Source organism: Chiloscyllium plagiosum, unplaced genomic scaffold (assembly GCF_037043375.1).
Source record: "Chiloscyllium plagiosum isolate Xiang-an unplaced genomic scaffold, Cpla_swu_hap1 HiC_scaffold_29, whole genome shotgun sequence".
NCBI classification, from domain to species: domain Eukaryota; kingdom Metazoa; phylum Chordata; class Chondrichthyes; order Orectolobiformes; family Hemiscylliidae; genus Chiloscyllium; species Chiloscyllium plagiosum.
The window spans coordinates 19,915,561-19,931,203 of record NW_028270167.1 but is presented as its reverse complement, the minus strand read 5'-3'; the positions used below and the strand labels follow the sequence as shown (position 1 = coordinate 19,931,203).

General features: G+C 39.2%; 1 long non-coding RNA gene across 1 annotated transcript in view; it reads right to left on the bottom strand.

Annotated features, from left to right (window-relative positions):
• Positions 1–303: 303 nt before the first annotated feature.
• LOC148142263 (uncharacterized) overlaps positions 304–15,643 on the bottom strand; it is a 97,221-nt gene continuing 81,881 nt past the window's right edge. Inside the window, exon 3 of the long non-coding RNA XR_015752050.1 lies at positions 304–1,426. This is a non-coding gene — a long non-coding RNA (uncharacterized LOC148142263). The remainder of the gene's footprint in view (positions 1,427–15,643) is intronic.

Below are 15,643 nucleotides of genomic sequence, written 5' to 3'. Positions count from 1 at the left end.
ACAGTCAGTCGCCTGAGGAGGAATTGAACCCGGGTCTCTGGCGCTGTGAGGCAACAGTGCTAACCACTGTGCCACAGTGCTCGGTATTGTTCTATGTTCTATGTTCTAAATGGACACAAATACCATTATTACTTGGACAAGTCAGAGAGCTGGTATGGTTTGTTGAGGAGTTCTGCTCCTAATGTACACTGTTCAAGAAACTGCCCTATCAGCAACTAGTGAAGGGCAGTGAAGATCAGGTATTCAAAGCCTACTTTAATAGCAATGTCCATAACTCAAAACAAATGTAATAAATACATTTTATTCAACTAACATGATTCCTTGCTTATATCTTCCTTTCAGGAAACAAAGGATTTCATTTTCAAACATAGAAAATGTTGGAAAAATACAATAGGTCTGGCAGTATCTGGGGAGAGAAAGCAGATTTAATGTTAACTCTGCTTTCTTTCAACAAATGTTACCAGCCCTACTGTGTTTTTCCAGCAATTTCTGTCTTTATTTCCGATATTCAGCATATTCAATTCCTTGCATTTTTGTAAAGGATTTAATATTGTCAATAATATAAACAAAAGCATAACAATCTTGAATTTTCCATAAAGTCAGGCACAAGATCTGGAACAATCTGGGCTAAATTGTGATCATTGTAACCTAAATTCCTCAATATATTAATTGCACAATTTATAATATCATAATGTTTCTTAAAGTGGTACATTAACACAAAATCCCTTGGTTAAAGTTTATGCATGAATATGTTAGTTGATATTGGTAATTATCTAAATTTCAATGGTAGAAACCAACTCAAGCAAACAGTACTTATTATCTGTTTTTCTCCATAAGGAAACTCAAAGCAAACTCAGCAGTTTCGTCTTTGAATTCACTTAAGTTAGTTTCTGAGAAGTCATGGATGGTTCATTCGCATTTTGGTCAGTTACCATCATAATGAAAAACTATTTTCAGAGAGAAAAATGGCATCTTATCATGAAAACTATTTAATGCATTTTCATCTCATCTAAAATCTTAAACATCATAGAAAATCAACAGCTTTCCTACAATTATAAACTGGCTACACCCAAAACAGCAGAGAGTCATTTCATTCAGTAATTATTAAGTTCTAGTATACCAATTTCTCTTTATTATAAATGTGGTCTGTTTTGGAACATGCCCTTTCAAGATAGTCATTAAGCAGACAGTAAGTACATAAAGAGGTCACACATATTGACCTCGATAAGCTTGAATGCAATGTTTTGAAGAAGGTAAATTTAATATTGCTGTATGATCCTGGCAAATAGCAAAGTAGTCATCAAAAGAAATTGGCCTTATCCACACAAAACCAGTAGAAAATAATAGGAGGTCTGTTTTTCCATTAATACAGCGTTGTTATCTTCATGTTGGAGTTTTAATGAGGAGCTAGTTCTAGTAGTTTCATCTAGGATAAAAAAAAAAGTTGATAAAGGTACATTCCATTTAAAGTAATGGATACTGTATTATAATGGACATACACACATAGATACATAAATACCCATAAAGGAAAGTCACATTATGTATTTGGAACATACTGCTGTTGGGGTTTCTGGATATTAGACAAGGTTAAGTTTGCATAAAGTAACAGAAGATCAGGAAGGGGATTGTTGAGTGACTGTGAATGGAAAGGGTGGCTGTGCCAACCAATAGTAACTGGTTAACAAAGAAACAGGTGAGGAAGTAAGTATCAACTAGAAAATCCTCTAAGGTACTAGTAGAGGTGGGAGAATACGAAGAGAAGAGTAAACAACTACCTAATCTTTGTGTGTAAATAGCGTAAGATTAGATTTCCTACAGTGTGGAAGCAGGCCTTTCGGCCCAATAAATCCACAGAGACCCTCCAAAGAGCAACCGACACCCCCTGCCCCCGACCCATTCCCCACTGACTAATGTACCTAACACTATGGGCAATTTAGCATGGCCAATTCACCTGACCTGCACATCTTTGGAGTGTGGGAGGAAACCCACACAGATGCGGGCAGAATGTACAAACTCCACACAGACAATCAGCCAAGGCTGAAATTGAACCTGGGACCCTGGTGCTGTGAGGCAGCTGTGCTAACCACTGAGCCACTGTGCCACCCTTAATCAAGGAAAGTCACAGCAAAATTCAAGTCCATGTTTCTGAGTCCCACTTTGATGCTTGAAAGGTCCCTGACAATGACATGTCTCCTGAAGAAGAGATTGGAGATATCGTCCCTTTGGACTAATATCACAAGAATTCTTTCAACAAACTGATAAACACATTGGTTCTAACCCATGAACAGCTCTTATCCTCGCAATCACAATGGACGGCATGCGCAGAACTGACATGAAACTGAGGTTATTGCTACCCTTTCCAGATATTTATGTCCCAGAATGTGTTTTCTCAGGGTCTAAATGACGAAAGCAAAGGAAGAGGCAGAGAACATATTATGATCTTCCATCCATAAAATGTATAAGGCCCTTTCCCATTGGACGTTTCAGTGGAGAAGGAAGCTCCCAAGAGAAATAAATGAGAGTTGTGTTTCAATATTATGAGACAGAAATGCTGATATTTTGACATTCATGATGTTTTCCATCCTTTGCACTTGTACTCATAATTTACCTAAAATAATTGGGTAACCAAGGTTTGTGGATTGTGTTTTTGAATGAAATATTATCTAACAAGAGAGATTTTGATTTAAAGTAAGGTTGTGGTTCTATTTCTCAGTCTGTTTTTCATTGTAAGTTCTTGTCAATTCAGCGATGAAAGGAATTACTGCCTTACATTTTGATAGAGCCTTTTTCTGTTTCTAAGATGATGAAAATTCATTGTAGAAATCAATCTGTACATATTTTCTTTGGCGGTTGAAGGAATAAAGCAATGCCTGGCCGATTAGACTAGGCCACAAGAAATCAAAAACTCATTTATCATTACCCTCCACGCTGTATAGAGAGGCACAGAAAAATTACATGGACTTGTCTAATAAACAGTTTTTTTCAAAGGCTAATAGTTTGGAGGGAAGCAATCACAAAGTTGCACCATGAGCTGCAATCTGAGGTACAAGTAATCTTCAGAACAGGAATGGCACTCGTAATGATTGTCAAAAATACTTCAACTTTGAACCTTTGTGCTTCAGACTCATTTTAGCCTCTTACAAAGAATGTCAGGAACAGCAATCAATCTGTATCAGATAGTTATATCCAGCAGATGACTGATATTGTTTGCCAGAGATAGGAACTTTAGCATTTTCCAGGACATGACAGTTTATTGCATTTCCCTAAAATGGTGAGATTTCAGAGGTTCGGGTGTCATTTACAATAACAGCTTGCCTATGGGGTGCCTTGGACTGAATTGCTATACATTCATGTGATACCTATTCCTCAACATACAGCTCATGTTCGACCAAGTGCACAAGCACAATGATGGGCTTTCTCATTAATGTATATCCTTATTAACACTGGGCAATTCCATCTTCAACTCGAAATTTTATGTCAATGTTTTGCAACTGTTAGTGGCAGATTAGTGCTTCCACTTGATTGCCATGTTCTATTCAGCACAATTCATTCAAAATTAGCATTACTTCTGCAAAAGATCCTAATTTTAATTTTAAATGACATTCATCATTAATAATTTCTCCAACTTTTCATGCTCATTCAAAAAAGATGCTAGAAATTGATCCCCATAGAAATTAATCACCTTTGGAAGTTTCTGTGAATCACCTTTTTTGCAGGCCATCGAGGATGCTTGGAAAATCACATTTGTTCTTTTGAGCATAAAGACACTAATACACACTTCTAACAAACTATAGCTAATTTTACAATATTTCACTGACTAAGAAATTAACTACTGTACTCAAACATGCATTAATTTATTGTTACTTTATACATGATAAGGGTATAAATTGCAGAAGAATTCGAAGTGTGATGGGGGATATTGAACTCACTCTAGTACCTAGAGAAAAGGTATTAGAGGCAAAAACCTCACTGTCATTTAAAAGGTCATGGATAAACACTTGAGCACATAGATAACAATATGGTAAGTGGGTAGGATTGGTTAAAATTTTGTCAGTCAGCTCTATAGCAACCTACTTCATCATGTATCTTTCTACAGTTCTATGTTCCACACATACAGCATTTTTCATGACCGGAGAGCATCCAAAAACGCATTACAACCAATGAAGTACTTCTGAAGAGTAGCAATTGCTATAAAGTAGAAAATATAGCCACCAAATAAAAAACAAAAGAACTGCAGATGCTGTAAATCAGAAACAAAAACAGGAAGTGCTGGAAAAGCTTAGCAGGTTTGGCAGCATCTGTGGAGAGAAATCAGAGTTAGTGTTTTCTGGTCAAGTAACTCTTCCTCAGAAATATAGCATGATATGAAGGTGCCGGTGTTGGACTGGGGTGGACAGAGTCAAAAGTCACACAATTGAAAAAAAATCAGTCTGGCTGCAGGATGAGATTTGGAAATAAAACCAGTCTGACTCCAGGATGATATACAAACAGACTTGAAATATGGCCTCACACCTAAAATGCATTGTCTGACCTGAGCTGTCACCTTAATTCTGATGTGGAGGTGCCGGTGTTGGACAAAGTTAAAAATCACACTACACCAGGTTATAGTCCAACAGGTTTATTTGGAAGTACTAGCTTTAAAACCTGAAGTCATCTTGGGGCATGGATTTACATATTAATCATTCAAAACCTACCCTTCACTCTAACTGAATAAAGCCTTAAGAATTGTCTAGGTTTGTTCAATACATTCACATAAGTTGTATGACTCTTTGATCTTTTACTATAAATTCTGTGTCCGAAATATTCTCTCTTACTAGCTGCTTGAGGAAGGAGCGGGGCACCAAAAGTTTCAAATGAACCTGTTGGACTATAACTTGGTGTCAAGAAATATAGTAGCCGGTTTACACAAAGGAAACACAAATATTGAGCAGTGTTCTGGCAGCTCGTCGTTTTGGTGACATGAATATTGATCAGGAAACAGTGCTTGTGATTTTTTAATGTCTCTTCCATATGTCCATATGAAATGGTAGACAGGGTATTTGTTCAACATCATGTCATTCAAAGAGTCGTTCTTTCCACAGTCAGGGCTTGGAGTGCGATTTGAATGTAAATCTTCTAATGCAGGGGCTGGCAGCATGTGCCACAGTCTAAAGCTTATTTCACACAAAGGCTAAATATTGATGAAGATTCACACAATTGGATCTTTTTTTTCCTCTGACAAACCCATTTTCAGCTGTATTATTCAAACTAGATAAAGTTGGCAGTTAAATAGGTCAAGTAAATTCTTTAAAGCAAACTTTGTTTAAGAAGTACATTTAAGATTATTGCTGAAAATGTGTTGCTGGAAAAGCGTAGCAGGTCAGGCAGCATCCAAAGAGCAGGAGAATCGACATTTTGGGCATAAGCCCTTCTTCAGGAATGTAGAGGGAGGAAGAGAGCTTCTTCAAGGAAGGCATCCTTGTAAGAGGATTCACAGTAGGTTAAAATCTTCTAGGAGAAAGTGAGAACTGCAGATGCTGGAGATCAGAGCTGAAAATGTGTTGCTGGAAAAGCGCAGCAGGTCAGGCAGCATCCAAGGAGCAGGAGAATCGACATTTTGGGCATGAGCCCTTCTTCAGGAAGGTTGCACTTTTCCAGCACCACATTTTCAGCCCATTTAAGAGTATTGCCCAATCTCACTTCTCCATAGCTAATTTTGCAATTCATGATATACAAATGAACTTGAACAGAAACTCAAAAAGAGTTTCTGTGGGCGGCACGGTGGCCCAGTGGTTAGCACTGCTGCCTCACAGCACCAGAGACCTGGGTTCAATTCCCGCCTCAGGCGACTGACTGTGTGGAGTTTGCACGTTCTCGCCGTGTCTGCATGGGTTTCCTCCGGGTGCTCCGGTTTCCTCCCACAGTCCAAAGATGTGCAGGTCAGGTGAATTGGCCATACTAAATTGCCCGTAGTGTTAGGTAAGGGGTAAATGTAGGGGTATGGGTGGGTTGCGCTTCGGCGGGTCGGTGTGGACTTGTTGGGCCAAAGCACCTGTTTCCACACTGTAATGTAATCTAAAAAAAAAATTTCTCAAATTAGGTGATATTTGCTCTTTTTGGCAATTCTGCCTAAAGCAGAAACTTTCCACTTGTATCGAACACTTTTACCGCCGAGTGTAAACCACAACCCTCTAGAAACTCCTCAATAATGTATCAAATGTAAATATAGAAATTGAATTAGATTTAAAATTTAGCTCCAGGCAAATGAAATGGGTTTAACATTCTGGTAGAATTCTGGTAGTAATAAAGACATTAGGTTAGAATCCCAATCTGATTTACTGTACTCAGTGTACAAATTAACTCCCCATAACATTCATCGTCAAATTCGTGAAAAATTTGGCTTATGAGCTGGAAACTGTCAAGTTGTTTTGTTCTTCGAAAAATATAGTGAAATATTCACCGATTATGCCTATCACAAGAGGTCAATAATGATTTGACCCAAGAGCAATGGGAACTACCTTAGAATGGCCGAAGCATTACAGCCCAAACTAGCCAATAGTTTAGAAATAGCTTATAGTTGTGTTCAAATGATGACTCTGCTTTATGCATGCAGTACCTCTGCCTTTGAGACATGGCTATTTGTTCGATACGTAACGTGTTTGCTACTTAGGCTGCTGGCATGTGCTATAGGAATGACGTTGAGATAGGATGGTACATACACTAAACTGTCCACCCCTTTGACTGATGACTGCTGAAAATCATAATGAGCTGTCTGACTTTTTGTTTGATAATGAATATCAAGGAAAGGCAGACGAACTGAGAGTCTTTAAGCTCTGACTGAGGAGGCAAAATGCAAAAAGGCAACACAAGGATATTGTATCAGGTAAGTGCAAAATGAGTGTGTGCAGTGACAGTGAAAGAATGGCCCTGAGATGGTACAGTCTGTGAACTGGGTATCTGCTCCTGCCTGCAAAGCATTCTTACAGAAGCATTCCAATGAAAGGCGCTGGTGCCCATCAAAGTGCAGCATTGAACTGTGGATCAGAAATGTGCCATGATGGTGCAGTCAGACTGGTACATGACAGATGCCAATGTCTGTGAATGTGGGGAGCATGTACCTAGTGCCCATAGAGTGTGCCTTGAGATGGTGGTGCCAGATATCTGAGAGAGAGCCCCAGAGGAACAAGTGGCAAGTTGGAGTCGACAGGGACCTGCTCAGACTTTCTCGTCTGCAATCCTCAGCACAGAAAATGTGACTGTTTGATCTCACGTCACTAGAATCACCAAATTTCTCTCCATAGCCAACATTGTTCAAGCCTGGAAAGAGTCTCCCCATCAATTCTAAAATTGAAAACAAAATATCAGCCATTATTTGGACCATTTGTTCTTCCAACAAACACTGCGGAGACTGATCTGTTCTAATTATTTTGTGTTGAGGTACAGTGAACATGATTGACATTTCCTTGTTGACCCAGATTCTCGCCACTAGCTTCCCAACCAGCAAGAAATACCATTGTCGATATTTCACCAGCTCATTGTTAGGAATTGCAAATATCTTGCACCAGTTCATTTGTTTTAGTTTAGGATATTATGTTTGAGATCTACTAAGGAACACATTGATTTTTATCGTGACAGATATAATTAGATAATTAACTTTTGGTAAATCTCACCATTTGCAGTATGATTAATATCAAATTGTGCTTGCCCCTTGATGAATCAATATTTGTGAATATCAGTTCCAAATTATTTTCTTCTTAAAGTATTGGTGATCAGTATAAATGGACATGCTCATGCAAGACTCACTTTTAAGGTTCATATTATCAGCATTCAAGTAGAAACAGTTTTAAATATAAAATGACATTCATGATCTTCATTAGTCTTTACATCAGGGTGGTAAACTCACATTCTTCTATGGATAGTATAATTATGGAATGTAAAACCGAATATGAGCATATTTCTGTATGTATTGTTTAGTTTGGAGAAAGGTAGGAAGAAACATATAACCACTGACAATTATAAACTTGAAGAACCTGGAACACCTGTGAAAAGGTGCATTGATCTAGATTTCCTCAAAGTAATGAGATTAGTGACAACCTCTCATTCACCAGTGCGCCAATCAGTCCACTGCTAATTTGTATCAAATTTTACTTGTTCTCCAATTAGAAGTGAAGTCATGAGTCAGGTTTCAGAGTAATCTAGTTATGACACCTTTCATCATGTAGTGCCAAGGATGGATTAGATAGATAGAGAAGGAATTCCTAAAACAAACTTCAATCTCCAATTATTGAAATGCAGTGTCCCATTAAGCTGCTTTTGTCAGTTTCATTGCTGCTTCTACATTTGAAATCAGTTCAGTCCACGTTACAACATTGCCATTGGCTCACTTCTCATTTTAAGATTACACTCTGATGTTCTGAATTCTTCCATCAGAAGCCATAGCCTCTTTAGCTAACTGTAAAATCCCTTTTACAATAAAAAAAGATTAGGTCATCCCTCAACTTTCTAAAGTCAAAAGACAAAGTTTTTCAGTCCAGGTGTTTGTCACCTGTTCTCATGATTTAATCCTTTCAACTCTGGGATCCCCTCCAAGACCAATATATCTTCACTGAAATTCAGCTTCCAAGACTGAATGCAATACTTCAATTGGCATCTGTGCAAGATTCTGTACAATTGAAATATCACATCAACATTTCAAATCTCTTGAGATAAAGCCTAAAATTCTATTAGCCTATTTGATTGTTTTTTCTACCTGTTATCTTGCACATCCCTGGATTGAATTCAATTTGTATAGCTTTACTCGGATAGTTTATCTTTGTAATTTGTTGTTCCACCAAGTTACTTGGATATACAACTTGAAAAACTTCATACAGTATCAATATGGATGGTGAAAGTAATGATCCAGTGAAGATACCTAGTCAACATTCCTTACCATATCTTGTCAATCAGGATAAATGCTCTTTGTTTAGACTCATATCTTCCAACCAATTTTCAAACCTGGTTACAAAGTAACCTCCCATGCTGTGCACTTGCAGATTTGATAACTTCTTGTGTGGAATCTTATTAAATATCTACAGAATCATCATGTAGACAATGTCCATAAGCACTTCCTTATCCATGTTGTCAGTTCTAATGTCACACTAATTAGTTTTCCCCATTTCCTTTTTAAAATCTCTGTCAAGAATTTGCAATTGTACAAATCATGGACACAACTCTTGAACTGGTGTATTTTGGATAATAATGAATAATGCATTTTCAACTTTCTCACTTTTCTGATAACATTTTCAGTTAAAAATCTTGGTTCGTATTTCCTTGAAAGTAAGTCGCAGGTAGATAGGATAGTGAAGAAGGTGTTTGGTATGCTTTCCTTTATTGATCAAAGCGTTGAGTATAGGAGTTGGGAGGTTGTGTTGCAGCTGTACAAGACATTGGTTAGGCCACTTTTGGAATATTGCATGCAATTCTGGCCTTCTTCCTATCGGAAGGATGTTGTGAAACTTGAAAGGGTTCAGAAAAGATTTACAAGGATGTTGCCAGAGTTAGAGTATTTGAGCTATAAGAAGAGGTAGAATAGGTTGGGGCTGTTTTCTCTGGAACATCGGAGACTGAGGAGTGACCTTGCAGAGGTCTATAAAATCATGGGGGGCGTGGATAGGATAAATGGACAAAGTCTTTTTCCCAGGCCTGGGGAGTCCAGAACTAGAGGGCATAGGTTTAGGGTGAGAGGGGAAAGATATAAAAGAGACCTAAGGGGCAACGTTTTCATGCAGAGGGTGATGCATTTGTGGAATGAGCTGCCAGAGGAAGTGGTAGAGGCTGGTACAATTGCAACCTTTAAAAGGCATCTGGATGGGTATATGAATAGGAAAGGTTTGGAAGGACGTGGGCTGGGTGCTGGCAAGTGGGACTAGATTAGGTTGGGATATATGGTCGGCATAGACAAGTTGGACCGAAGGGTCTGTTTCCATGCTGCACATCTCTATGGCTTGATGACTTGCTGACCCTCAATCCCATTATTTTGTGTCTTTCAATTTTTCTATATGTATTAAAGTTTTAAAGTTCATCCCTCAGATTTATTTTAGGTTTAATTGTATTACTGATCCTTTATGCACTACTTTACTGTGAAAGAGATAAAAGTTGCACAACATACAAGTTGCCCACTTCCTTGCAGTCTATTATAGTTTCTGATGGTGACCATAATGACCTGAAGCAGTGGGAAGAAATATGTCAATATCAGTAATATATTTGTATCTATGTATCAGTGCTTTCCCAAATCTTTTCCTCTCTGCAACCCCATATAAAGGCTTGAAAATTTTCATGACTACTCAGTGAGAATTGCGAGAGTGAGGTAGGGATGCATTGAGAGCCAGAATCTCACAGAGCAGTACAGCTGTTAGAACTCAGTTGAATCTCCATGTCTACCATTGCTATCTATGGACTCGGGAGTCTGAATTTTAGCGTGCAACTCCACGTGACGTCCTGGTCCATATTTTAGGAGCTCATGCCTGAGACACTTTGGCTGCAACTCCTTTAATAGACTCAAATACCCCTTTGCCACACTTTTTTCTTAAAGTGTCTTTGTAGGAACAAAGGACGGTGAGAAAAAGAGATTTGATGCTGCGGAATTCATTTCCTGGATTAATATATGATGCAAAAACTATATCAACATTTGGATTAGATGGGATACATAGTGGATAGAAAGGCATTATGACTGGGTGGGTCAACACATTAGTAGCATTTGTTCATGTATAAGTCAATACCAACATGGACTGATTCTGTGAAACGTCTGTGTTGCATGTTTTCAATTTTATGTATTTCACAGTAAATAGAAAATGTTGGAAAAAGAAAATTGGACTACCACCAGCTGACAAAAGCAAGCATAGAGTGACATGGTGGCTGGGTGGTTAGTGCTGTTGCCGCACGGTGCCAGGGACTCAGGTTCAACTCCACCCTCGGGTGACTGTGTGTAGAGTTTGAACATTCACCCCATGTCTGTATGATATCCTCCAGGTGCTCTGGTTTCTACCACAATCCAAAGGTGTGCAGGTTAGATGGATTGGCCTTGATAAATTGCCCATAGTGTCCAGGGATGTGTGGGTTAGCCATGGGAAATGCAGAATTATGGGGACAGGGTGGGTCTGGATGGAATGCTGTTTGGAGGGTCAGTGTGGATTCAATGGGTCAAATAGCTTGCTTCCATAGTATAGGGATTCTATGGTAGATAATTATTTTTGCAAAGATGATTGCTTGCAATTTTTGGAAACAACAGAAAAAAGGATAGCGCTTGCAATAGTTTCATTGTCTATTACTTGTGGTTTTAAGAATCCACAAGAACACATTCCAATCAAAGCTTTCTTTCACAGTGGCAAAAATAAAAGTCAATAGTTAACACTATTATATTGTTCTTATAAAATGTGTTTCATTAGGTAATTGGTTTCTTGTCACTTATGCCCCTCTGAAATTAAAAGAAATTCTATTTTTAAACAAACTGATAACTTGCTAACAGAATCACAAATGAAGATGAGGCAAAAAAAAGAACAAGAAGTGTATAAGTGAATATCTATGAATACAATTGTAGGTGCAAATTCCTCCCCTCTGCTAAGGCTGACAATAGGCAGCATCAGAAGCCATAACACTCACTATTAAATACAAGATAACTATGGTGGCACTAAGACAATAAGAACCAGTTTTGCACTTCAGTTCAAAATCACCCCAAACTAACACTGCAAGATTTGAGGCATTTTCTAACTTGAACTATGTTGGTGAAAATTGACTCGGAGCTATTTATCTAGTGCCTTGCGTTCAACAAAACCTTGTAATTTCATGGTGTTGTTCTGCATTTGAAAGTCAGAAGTTCTGGGGTTTATATCCACTTGAGGGTTTAATGGCCAAGGACAATTTCATAGAATCCTTACAGTGTGGAAACAGGCCATTCAGCCCAACAAGTCAACACCAACTCTCCAAAGAGCATTCCACCCAGATTCATCCCCCTACCCTATCCCTATAACTCTGCATTTCTCATGGTTAACCCACCTACCCAACATGTCTGTAGACATTATGGGCAATTTGTCTTGGCCAATCCACCTAACCTGAATGTCTTTGGACTGTGGGAGGAAACCAGAGCACCCAGATTTCACCCACCCAGACACACGGAGAATTGCAAACTCCACATAGACAGTTGCCCAAGGCTGAAATTGAATCTGGGTTGCTGGTGCTGTGAGGCAGCAGTGCTAACTCCTGATCCACTGTGCCACCTCTGTGGACACGTTCATAATGTGGCCAATCAGGCCAAGTCATATTATGAAGACATTTAATATTTAATATTGTCTGGAGAACTGAAGTTTTGAAGGATTATGAAAACTGGAATTATTTAAATTTTTTATGGATATAGCTGGAATAGTTTCTTAAAAAGAAAGGTCATTGGAAGTTCATTGTTGACACTGGAGCATTTTTTTCACAATGCTTTCTGCAAATCATGTGACTGTCGATAGCTATCTGTTTTGCTATTGATCCATTATTTGTGTTTTACATCATTGAGTTAGAGGAATGCCGGTGAAAACAAACAGAGTTAGGGGCAAGAGCTGAAAATATGTTGCTGGAAAAGCACAGCAGGTCAGGCAGCAACCAAGGAGCAGGAGAATCGACGTTTCGGGCATGAGCCCTTCTTCAGGAATGATTCCTGAAGAAGGGCTCATGCCCGAAACGTCGATTCTCCTGCTACTTGGATGCTGCCTGACTTGCTGCATTTTTCCAGCAACACATTTTCAGCTCTGATCTCCAGCATTTGCAGTCCTCACTTTCTCCTAGAGTTAGGGGCAAACCTACTAAGCACAAGCTAAGTTGGAGGAAAGCTTGCTAAGAACATGCTGCCCAGCTGATATCTCCCATTTCTGGAAAGGAAACTCTCTGTTGAGTTCAGGGTGAAGCATATTCATTCAGTCAAAAGAGTGGTCGAAAGAACATCTCAAGATTGTATCCCCTGAGCAATTTGTCCTTAGTAAGAAACATGGTTATAGATCTTGCTTTTTAAAAAAAAACCTATAATGGGCAAGATATATAATTATTTATATTGGCAGCAAGATTTGTTTTTATTATTTTATGTTTTGGCCCATGGAGGACTGGGAATAGAGTGACACTACACTCTACCGTCTTTGGACATAACAGTATGAACTTGTAAATTCTGCCAAAGTATCTCAATGACTGTTGGAAATGGTGGGAAAGATTCCTCTCAGAGAAAAACAATTGGAGCCTCTACATCAAGCAATAGCATGCACGCAAAGTATGTGTTACATAATAACTTGAACTTGCTGCTGAGGACATGCTGGTCCATGTTCATCAGATTGGTACATCGAATTCAATCCAGTTCTAGTGGCTACAGATTTGTGACTTTTCTCCTTTCACTAGAATTAGTGGCACCATGGGTCAGACCTGCCTTTGGGAAGAGGGTTCAAGAGAAAATGTCCAAATATTGCAAAACAGAAGCAGTTTTCTTTTTCTAATTACTCTGATCTGAAGCATCTGCCTCCCTATCTACTGTGTAAAAGTAATAACCTGCACAATCACAGCAGAACAAGATTGCAATATAAAACAACATTTGATCTTTTTGAACTCTATTTCCCTGTTGCCCAAGAAGTTGGACATTTTTCAACATTTAATATTAAAATATTCTGTTACTAATGCTGTCTGCCTTTGTGAAGAATGTTTGTTTAGCTTTGAATGAGATTAAAGCTTATGGCCCAGATAAACAAAAAAACAGGGCTTACATTCATGCCACATCTTCCCCGTGCACTTCTCAGCTAATGAAGTACTTAGCAAGTGCAGTCCCTGTTGTAGCACTGAAAATGCACACAGTAAGGTATCACAAACAATATGGTAGTAATGACCAGATCATCTGTCTTTGTGATCTCAGAGGAGAAAGTGAGCACTGCTGATGCTGGAGAGTCAGAGTCAAAAATTGTGGTGCTGGAAAAGCACAGCAGGTCAGGCAGTATCTGAGGAACCGGAGAGTCGATGTTTCGGGCATAAGCCCTTCATCGGGGATATTTGGAAAAAAAACCCAATCAAGTTATTGAGACACAATTTCAAACACAAAAAATCATGTTGATTCTCCCTAATCAGTCCCTGTCCTTTCAAATACATGTAAATCCTGTCCTTCAGAATCCCCTCCAATAACTTACCCACACTCACGTCAGGCTCACCAGTCTATAGTTCCCTGGTTTTTCCTTACTACTTTTCCTTAAATAAAAGCAACAGATTAACCAACCTCCAGTCTTCCAGCATCACACTTGTGGGTCTAGATTAGAATGGTGCTGGAAAAACACAGCCGGTTAGGCAGCATCCGAGGAGCAGGAAAATCGACGTTTCAGGCAAAAGCCCTTCATCAGGAATAGAGGCAGGGTACCTGCAGAGTGGAGAGATAAATGAGAGGGGGGTGGGGGTGGGGAGAAAGTAACATAGAGTACAATAGGTGAATGGGGGTGGGGATAGAGGTGATAAGTCAGAGAGGAGGGTGGAGTGGATAGGTGGAAAGGAAGATAGGCAGGTAGGACAGGTCATGGGGACAGTGCTGAGCTGGAAGGTTGGAACTGGGGTAAGGTGGGAGAAGGGGAAATGAGGAAACTGGTGAAGTTTTACCTAGTTTTACCTAGCATCACACTTGTGGCTATCGATGACACAAGTATCCCAGTAACGAACCCAGCAATCTCTTCCCTAGCTTCCCACAAAGTTCTGGGATACACCTGATAAGGTCCCAGGGGTTTACCCATCTGTGTGCCTTTTAAAATATCCAGCATCACCTGTTCAGTTCTATGGACACTTTTCAAGATATCACTATTTATTTCTCCAATTTCTCTAGCTTCCATATCCTCCTCCACAGTAAATACTGACACAAAATGCTCCTTTGTTATCTCACCCATTTTCAATGATTTCACACATTGATGGCCATATTGATCTTTCTAATTATTCTTTTTTTGCTTAATGTATTTGTAGTTTCTCTTTGGATTCTCCTCAGCCTTATTACCAAAGATATCTCATGTTCCCTTTTTGCCCAACCTAATTTCCCTCTTAAGTATACTTCATAGTACAATCCCATTAAGGTGATCATCCCTTTCATCTTTCTTAGTTCTAACCATTTAACTTCACTGGATGTTCTCCCAGGAATATCTCCCTAAGTATAGCTGTTATGTTATCCATAACCCCCTTTACCAAAAATACCAATTCCTCTCCTCTCTTACCTCCCCTCCCATACTTTTCTACACTCCCTGTTAGATCTATACTGTGGGACCAAAAGCTGCCAGTCCTGCCCCTCCCTGAGCAATGTTTCTGAAATAGCTATGCTATCCCAGTAGTAGCCAGGATATAAGGGAAAATTCATATGTCTTTCTTTGAATAATGCCAACCTTCTTTCAAGCATTCATTTCTAAGAAGTGTTCTAGTCATTAATCCACTTTAAACAAATGAGCATGCACTGGGAGGGAGAGTAGGAATCATGAGCTGCTCAGTGGTAGCCTTAGCAGCTCAGAGTCAGGTGGCTGTGGGTTGCATTCCCACTCCAGATATTTAGTCCAGAAACCTCTCACTTTAGTCCCTGCCAAAGCATTGGGACAATTAGCGAGTTGGAAAACACTCTCCCCAAAGCTGTGCCAAGGCTCTTTATCTGAGCCACAGC